The sequence below is a fragment of the Cheilinus undulatus genome, linkage group 20, assembly GCF_018320785.1.
Source record: "Cheilinus undulatus linkage group 20, ASM1832078v1, whole genome shotgun sequence".
Taxonomy (NCBI): Eukaryota; Metazoa; Chordata; class Actinopteri; order Labriformes; family Labridae; genus Cheilinus; species Cheilinus undulatus.
In genome coordinates this window covers 18,402,913-18,412,316 of record NC_054884.1, presented here as the reverse complement: position 1 = coordinate 18,412,316, position 9,404 = coordinate 18,402,913, and the positions used below count along the sequence as shown (strand labels likewise).

Genomic DNA, 9,404 nt, shown 5'->3' with positions numbered 1-9,404 from the left:
TTCGGTTTGATACGTTTTCGATACAAAAAGAGAGAAATTTCCATGCCTTTTTTTACTTGTTTATTGAAAAATAAATGTATCTGGTGCAGCTATACCCGACACATGTTCTGCCATGCATACTTAGCACCATATAAAACAAAAACAGCACCATGTAAAAATACGAATAATATCAAAAAAAAAAATTTATCTGATGGAGAAATCACCCATCTTATATGGTGCATTCTTAGCACCAGAGTATATTTTACAAATAAATTGCTCCCTAATTATTATTTTTTTGAAACATTTGAAACATTCTAACAACACAGTATCAACCAAATACAGTACTGTATCATTTGGGGGTCCATGATGGTGTATTTTCTATTTTTGGCAGAATATAAAACAAACACACCCAATCCCTAACATGAAAAAAATTTTAGAACCACTGTTCTATGGTGTACAATTCTACAAGAATATTTAAAAAAAAAACATCAAATGAAAAATTAAATGCATCTGGTGCAGCTATACCTGACACATGTTCTGCTATGCAGAACATATCCACTGAGCTTTCAGCACAGAGTGCCTCGTCAGAAGTTGATAAAATCAATATAAAATTGCGTATTGTTCGATTCAATGGTCACAGTTCGGTAAGCACTGTATTGAATGGTTCAATACAGATACATGTATTGTTGCACCCTTAAAAAAAAAAAATATATATATATATATATATATTTGCTATCACAAAAATGACAATTCCACACAGATTTCAGAACATTTATTCAAAAGTCATGACAAAATATAAAATAAAAAAAAGCAGCATCGGCCTGACTTCAGACGCACACTGGCTTGACGTAGGAACTTAAATGCCACATGTGGGCTCTGAGAAAAAGGAGAAAAAAAGAAAAATTACTCTCTGTGTGCCACTGTAACAGACAAAGTGCAAAATCGGTTTCATTGAATTAAAACAAATAACAAGCTTGGCTCAAAGATCAAATAAATAAATAATAACAGCCTGTGGCAAATTCATTGATTTTAAATAAATGACTTTATTAGATTACGTTTTTGTACAAGATGTAAGAGTATAGATAAAAAAAAAAAAGTATTCTTTTATTAGGAAAGACAGGTTTTGCCTGATGAAAATGTAATTTTGGCCCGCCATTGAGTTGGTCAGAAAAAAATTTGGCCCGAGGCTAAACTTAGATGCCGACCCCTGCTTTAAAATAATTGATCTCACACAAAAAAACCTAATAATACATTTTAATCAGTGTTGCTACTAATTGATGACATATGCCAGACTGCAATAATCAAAAAATAAGTTATCTAATTTTCATGTAGTAACCTGCAAAAAAATCCTTTTTTGTGTATTTCGCATCTTAAAATGCAGTGACATCATCAATAAAAAATGGCATTTAAAGGGTTAAAAAATTAAAATGAATGAGTATTTGACATTTGTGATTAGGGCTGACCTTATATGAGAAAAATAAAGTTCATTAACAGTAAAACAATTTTGAAATTTAAGATATTTCATAACATGATTTAAAGGTGTGCATTTATGCACAGAATGGTGAAAAACATGGCTATTTTAGAATAATTGACCTCACAAAAAAACTAATAAAGCATTTTAATCACTGTTGCTACTAATCAATGACATATGCCAGGCTGCAATCATCCACAAATAAGTCATTCACTTTCAGTGAAGTATCTTGAAAAAAAAAAAATCAATTTGTGTGTTTTTTTTCATCAAAAAATGTTTGTTTACATTACAAACATGGCATTCAAAGGGTTAAAAGATATGACAGTTGTTGAGTATTTGGTATTTTTGTTAATGACACAAGTTGACCAAACAAGGAAAAAATAAAACTATTAAAAATACATTAATTTAACTTTTTATTTACAGTTAGAACCCCCCTGTGCTTTTTTGGCTCACTAGGAGGAAAATGAGGCAGCAATCTGTAGGTCATAAACATGGAGTGGGAGTAAGAGATAAAATAAGAGAAATACCAGATCAGCTTATCTTGCTGCATACAGATGTCCTTCTTTCCAACAATGCTGTCAGTTTTCTTTTGTCTTCTGTCAACACCAGCTATGGACAGAGGAAGTTACACTTCACTGAAGCAGCACAGCTAAACTGAGTACTTCACTACAAGTAAAACTAGAAAAGTACTCGGAGAGCACAGACCTCCACCATTAGCCCTATCTCCCAATAGAAATGAATCCTTTAAAAATTCCTGGATCCAGACGGTGATCTGGATCAGTTCCAAAATCTAATCAGTTCTTCCTGTACGTGCTAACTTAATGCTCTTTGTTCCCTGTAATGAATACTTTGAAATTGTTTGAAAAGTTATTGTAAGTGTTTAGTGGAGGTACATAATGTGAAATACAGAATTAATTGAGACATAAATTGCCATGCAACAGGTGTCTCAGGGTGTAAAGAAATTACCAAGTGAGCACAAGCCAGGGTTTTAATGTGGACAACAGGCTCAAAGTATACTAGAACACCTTGAATATAGTTTATTTCAGGGGTGTCAAAGTCAAGACCTTGGGGCCAAATCCGGCCCTTACAGTTACACCCAGCCCCCAAGACGACACCGCGGCTAGCATTGGTGGTGAGAGAAAAAGGCTGAAAATCGGAGCTGTGCCTTCTTGTTTTAAGTGGAATAACTGGGGAGAGTCACGGAGAAAGTCTGTCTATGACAGAGCAACAGCTCATTTGGGGCATGACATCCGTCCCGACCGAGGCTCTGGACCCAGGGGCTCTGGACTGAGCCCCTCCTCAGTCCAGAGCCGTACTGAGGAGTAGCTCCTACCTGCGGTAACTGTGTCAGCTGATCATGACTATGCCGGTACTCCAGGTATGTTGATGCATAATGAAACAGTATGTCTTTCTTCTAATATTTTAACTGTTATTTGCCGTCTGTATACCGTGTGTACATTGTATATTAGGTTTTGTACCTGCATTAGGTCTCCAACTGACTTTAAACTAATCAGTAGGTGCGTACCAGGTTATGCATTGCTGTAAAGTAATACATTTTGATTTGGAGGACGATTTGAGTGCAGGTCATTAAAAACACCAACACCACACTAGATTAAATGTATATGTATTGTAAGATTAAATGGATATGTAGGTAACAATACGGACTTTTAATTAAAATACATTTTATGTGACTCTTGTTCATCAGTGTAAAAAAAAAAAAAAGACAGGTTTATAATAGGTGGCACACAAAATTTGTGTGTCTGATGGTTTGTTATTTTCTTTATTTTGTCTACCCAAGTCTCTAACAGGTGCACTGGATGCTGCCTCTGTCTGCATACAGATGCTGGAAGCTGAAGTTCACAGACTGGAAGTGGAGCTTAAATGACTGAGACTGGACCAGTTGCTTCTCCAACGGTTTTGTGGCTCTGATGAGGACATCCACTTCTACACGAGATTTCCTTCACAAGAGGTTTTTCAGGCATTCTGGGAAGCTATTCAACCATCAGCATCTCTGTTTGTTTATTGGTCAAAAGCACAGAAAAAAGGCCAAATATCTTGTCTCACTTCCCCCAGCCCACAGCGTAAGTTACAGTTAATTGATGAATTTTTCCTGTACTGTTGTCGTGTCGCTGCAGGCCTGAAAGAGAAAGTGTTAGCCGAGGTATTTCAAGTCAGTATAGCCACAGTCTGCAGAATCATTATAACGTCAAGTCATGTCCACCATGCCACTCAAATTTTGGCATTACTGTCCAGAAGTGAGGATGATCATTGACTGTACAGAGGTGAGGTGCCAGAGCCCCTCATCTCTCACTCTCCAGTCTGAAGTCTTCTCCAGCTACAAAAACACCACGACTTTCAAAGGGCTGATTGGGATCTGTCCATGTGGTGCTGTGACTTTTGTGTCCAGTCTCTTCACTGGCTCAATCTCAGATCGAGAGCTCACTGGAAAGTGTGGAATTTTTGACTTACTGGAGCCAGGTGATGGCTGCATGGCAGACAAGAGATTCATTATTGAGAAGATGCTGGCTTACCGTGGGGTAATGCTGATCATAACCCCCTTTAAAACCACAACACAGTTCAGCAGAGAGGATACAGAGCTCTGTAGCATACAGAATACTGATTATCTTTGAGTATAGGACAAAACGGGACATGTGTCATTAATATTTCCCAGACATAATTCGGTCACACTAACTTGAAAAAAAAAAAAAAAAAAACATTTGTGACTTTTCACTTCTAGACTTTCATCAGTTTGCATCTTACACATAAAGTAGCTACCAAACTTAATTAACATACAACAAATAACAGCTTCCTAACTGTGAGAATAAATATGAAGAAAGACTAAAAACAAGTAAAAACTCATTGTTTTTTTATAATAAAATGATAAAAAAAACTTTTTTTTATCATATCAAGCAAATTGTTAAAAAATCAGAAGTCTTCATATCTGCCAACACTGCATGACTACTTTTTTAAGGTAATATCTGCCAATAATGATGTTATGCAAATAATATTGTGTATCTCTCTAGCCACCTGATCATGTCTGCTTTCTGCCCATACCTAGTTACCATTTAGCTTTTTGGAGATACACACCCATGAAGGTGCCAAAACAGTGGAGGTCTAGCCTCTCTTTCATCTCTGATAAATTCATCATCCCTCCACACTGTCTCAACTGTAATGTCCTCTTCAGTGTCAGTGATGAAATCATGCCAGTTCAGTCCAGTCACTGCTAGCTGACCTTGAACCTGCCAGTAGTGTTTATGATTCCTTTTGAGTTTTGCCAGACCATTTAAAAATTTTACATGTCCTTCTTCAGAGATGTTAAGGATGTCTGGGCATTTGACTTCAGCAAGCCCAAAGGTAGCCCAAAGATGAGGAGCATCAGGATGAATTACAAACCCATAGGGTGAGACATTAACAGCTAACAGTTTTGAGTATCGTTCTAGCACGTGGGGTTCAAGCTCAAGGCCCCTTTTCATTGCACCAGTCTGTCTACCTCCCTTCAGTATGCGTGTTGCCAGTGCCTGACCAGAGGACTCCCCCCGAATGTGGCAAACCTCATAGAACCTGCTGGCTGTTACTCTAGGCTAGCGTATTTCTTTCGTGTCCCCTCCTCAATCATAGCTGCAATCTCTGGAGTGACAGTCAGGCTCTCCAGAAATAAGAAATGGTTGTAGGTGGGGACAAAGTGTACAGCAATGGGGAGTTTGCTACCATCCATAGGAAGTCTGGGAAATGCTGGGGCATCTGAGTGTTTGACATGACTTGTGGCTACAACAGGAGGACACTGATATAAAAGAGGTGAACCTCGTGGCACAAGTCCAAACCTGGATTCAACCAGTGTCAGCTCAGACAAGTCATGCAGCACTGAGGATATGAGCGGCTGGGGTTTCAGGCTCTTAAGCTGTTCCCCAAGGGACCTGAACATACGGTGGCCGGGAGGTGCGAACCAACATTACAAAATGTGAAACACTTTTACAAACCTTGAGACAAATTTACATTTTAGAAAACATTTTTACATATCATAAAACAAAATTCCATTTCAGAAAAAAAAATTAACTAGACACAAAACACTTTTACAAACTCCGGAACAAATTTACAAGTGGCGAAACACTTTTACAAGTCCAGAAACACTTTTACAAGTCCCGAAACAAATTTACAAATAGCAAACATCAACCGGAAAGGGAATGTACCAACTCCGGGGTTGAACCGGAAGTGATAACAGGAGCGGCCAATACGAGTGTTTGTTGTCATTGACGGGGTTCATGGGGAACCAAGATGGACGGCGAGCGCGTGATCTTCTGCCCGTTTTGTGGCAAACACATGAGCCGCTTGGCGGTTTTGTTTTTTGTGTGGTCGATCTTTAGAGTTTTTAAGGGGCATGGATCAGACAGAAGGACCAAACACACAGGGGACATCTCAACAGCTGGATAATGTTAAACAAAGTAAGTGTAACATAGTGGTCGCTATCTGAAGTATGTGAATGAACGTGAATAGCACTATTGGTTAGCGGCTGCTAACTTTCTTTTTTGAAATGTTGCTTTGTTCATTCCAGCAGAAAAACCTTGCCCATCATATAAGCAGTTCCTGGAGTACAGAAGCTCCAAGTCAAAAGAGCGCCAGTCTTTTAACTACAGGCCGAGAGGAAGACATCGGGCTAAAGAACAAAAACACGTCCAGGTAGGTTGTACTAACTGTCTTAGCTTATCAATACTCAACCGTCTGACTCGAGGGGACTTGGAGGTGGATCTGTATCAAGTTAGATTAATTGTACAGATTGAATTAAGTTAAAAAGAAAAACTAATATCTCTGACGCGGGCATCTGTGTGTAGAATGTGGAGCATATAGCACTCTATGCAGGATAACAGCAGCTCTCCTTCAAGACAAGATGCTTTGCTATGGGCAGGAAGGAGTGATCTGGAAAAGAGACACAAGGTAAGTATCCAAAATAAAACAGGAAATGACAAACTAGAAACATGAAGGAAAAAGTAACTTAACTAGCTCAACCTGGAGATGTGACAAACACCTAGCCTATGTAATCCACTATAAATGTTTTACTTTACAGGTAGCCTTACCCGACTAAATCTAGGCCTACTGAATAGATGTGAGGTGATCTCAGGGACATAGATTTTTACTCAAAGCTGAGCTCATGCAGTTGTTTATTGTGGCATTTATTTATTTAATTACTAATTTAATATCCATATTTATATTAATGAACATTTGTATAGAATAGGATTCCGTAGCTTTAAGAATGCAGGGAACTCCCATTGTTTGATCATTAAAATAAAACCTAAGTCTAGTAGACAGACGTATATCACTACACATCTCCAACAGCTCCTTATTCTTTCTGCTCTTTCTGTACCTGGATAGTTTCTGCCTGCAGCACCAGGACTCCGAGAGTGACGTCTGTCTCGCCCTAGCAGCACCTGTCTCTCTCCTCTACTGCTCCCTGGATCGCCTCATCATATTCTGTTTATGGTTGATTCTCAGATGTTTAACTATCTTAATACTTAACTGTCTTCTCACAGACATCACGTGCCGCATCGTTGCTGTTTATGGAGCTGAAATATGTCCCCACATGACTGCGTTTTAGCGAGTAGCAGCACGTTGTGACCAGTGACGCTCTTAGAGAGCCATATTACGCATGTGACTGACAGGCGGAAGAAGAAGTAGTTCCTACTAACTGGGAATCATTACAACAAGTTTGCGATAGTGTTTTTACTCTTCACTGTATTCCTGTTACTGGCAAACTACACATTTGTCCACATTTAATAAAATATCGATATTTTTGTATGAGAATCGATTCTAAAACATAAGTCTTTGGTATAAGTCACTAATTTTAGATACTCTACTGAAGGATACATCAACAGTATCTACATGATCTGTTGAATTCTTTGTTTTTACAGCAGTGGATGATACCTCAGACTCTGATTCTGAAATTGTCATTTCATCAAGGAGCACAGCTGAATTCAATCGAGCTGACACTGGTACACCAATTATTCATTTTTTCTAAAATCTATTTATGTATGAATATATTTATTGATTTATCGATGACAACACCGACAAGCTTTCACCACTGATATATACTGTGGGGGGTAAGGGAACAGTTATGGAAGCTATTACAAATTGTTGATAAATTTATGCATTTCCTCTCAGGTTTTTGAACCACAAAACCAAAGTCTTCTCAAACACAACCCTGAAGATGAAAGGTAGGTACATTTTGGCTTCTAGCCTTTGTCAGGAAGTCAAACAGATTTAATGAGAGGTCCTTTCTAGTTGTAATCAACCAATAGGATTTGTTTACATTCTTAGATGACCATTGTAGGCCTGAAGGACAGTAATATATAATATAATAATTTTATCATTTTTATCATGTTTCAGAGAGGCACCAGGACATTCAGCAACACTTCAGTCTTGACAGGTAATAGGGGCAGACTGTGGAAGCCTGATGTTTCTTACTTTGTTGGTTAAGTGTTGTTGTTTCAGACATTTAATTCCTTTTTTAGATAGTAATATCTGATGCTGAGGATTGACGTCTTGCTACAGGTAAGTAAAAAATGATAGTGACTTACATTATTTCTATTTAATTCATCGGGAAAAAAAATCTGTTTTTGTAAGATGTTTTAACATGGAAATTGTTAAATACATGGACCTGTATGCACCAGGTGTTGAGGAAGAGGACGAGGAGCTGGTTGCAGTCAATGTGGAGAATTTCCATCATACAGCAGTGTAAAATGAACTTCTGACTGTGGCATTCCAGTTTTTATTATGCAATATTGCTGGTATTTAAATAATTGTTCTGAAAGTGTGCACTGTCTGGGATATCCATTAATTATATCACTTTCTGTCATTACAGGGAGGAGATGAACATTACACTACCTGACATTGTGGCAAACCTGTCGCTTACTATTGATCACAAAAGGGTCAGCAGGTTCAACATCTCAAGGGCTAATGTTTGGGATGGAGCAGTTAGAGGTTTCAAGGGTATAACATATTCTGAAACCTGTGACATGCTGGTCAGATTTACTGATGATGCTGGTGTTTTTGAGGAGGGAATTGACACAGGTGGTCCAAGACGAGAATTTTTAACTCTGCTATGAAACACCTGAAAGACCGGCCCATTTTTGATGGACCAGAAGGACATTGGTTCTTGTTTACAATGCAAATGGTATGCATAGGGTTAGATGTGCACTCTACTAATTGTTGGTTAATGATAATTAAACATATATATCATATGGAATATTCTTTTTTCCCCAATATCTTAAAGTTTATAATGTATTGTATGTTTTAATTTTGCAATATGAATTTATTCACAGCTGTTAGGGAGGATGAATACTTCCTGGCAGGAAAGATGATCACAGTGTCAGTTGTACATGGAGGTCCAGGACCCCATTCCCTGTCAGAAGATCTTGTACATTATCTTGCCGGCCAGCCTTCATTCAAACCAACAGTTAATTTAATAACTGATGAAGAAATAGGGAAAGCTTTGCGAGAGGTGAGAATAGCATGAAGCTACAGTGTGGTAGGAAAGAGTTTTACATAGGTCCTGTAGTGTTTCAGGATAATTTTACTTCCTACATCACATACACAGAATAAGCTTCATTTATTAGTTTTTGATAGGGTAGGGTTACACCATGGTATGTAAATCACTAAATTAAAAATATGCATGGATATATAGTACATACAGTTATTTACTGGGGTGTTTATGCCTCTTTCTATGTCTTTCAGATTGAGAATGCTGCTTCATTAGATGCTCTGCAAGAATGCATCATGAGACACAGCACAATGTTGCAGACAGCAGGCTGTCTGAGACGTGGCTGCTGTGGCAGAAAAGAAAGAAATCATGGCAGACTACCTCCGATGGTATATTATTGACCACAACTAATCTGTAATTGACAGGTAAGATCATATTTCTATTGATTTGATTTTCTTGGTATATATTTTTGTTTGAAATGCCTCA

At 38.0% G+C, this 9,404-nt stretch overlaps 1 long non-coding RNA gene across 1 annotated transcript; it reads left to right on the top strand.

The window, feature by feature from the left end:
• Positions 1-5,213: 5,213 nt before the first annotated feature.
• Positions 5,214-8,600, top strand: LOC121528861. Its single transcript, XR_005993507.1, has 9 exons — positions 5,214-5,889; positions 6,000-6,124; positions 6,277-6,379; positions 6,815-7,431; positions 7,601-7,653; positions 7,826-7,865; positions 7,951-7,990; positions 8,110-8,173; positions 8,301-8,600. It is a non-coding gene; the product is annotated as an uncharacterized LOC121528861 (long non-coding RNA).
• Positions 8,601-9,404: the final 804 nt, after the last annotated feature.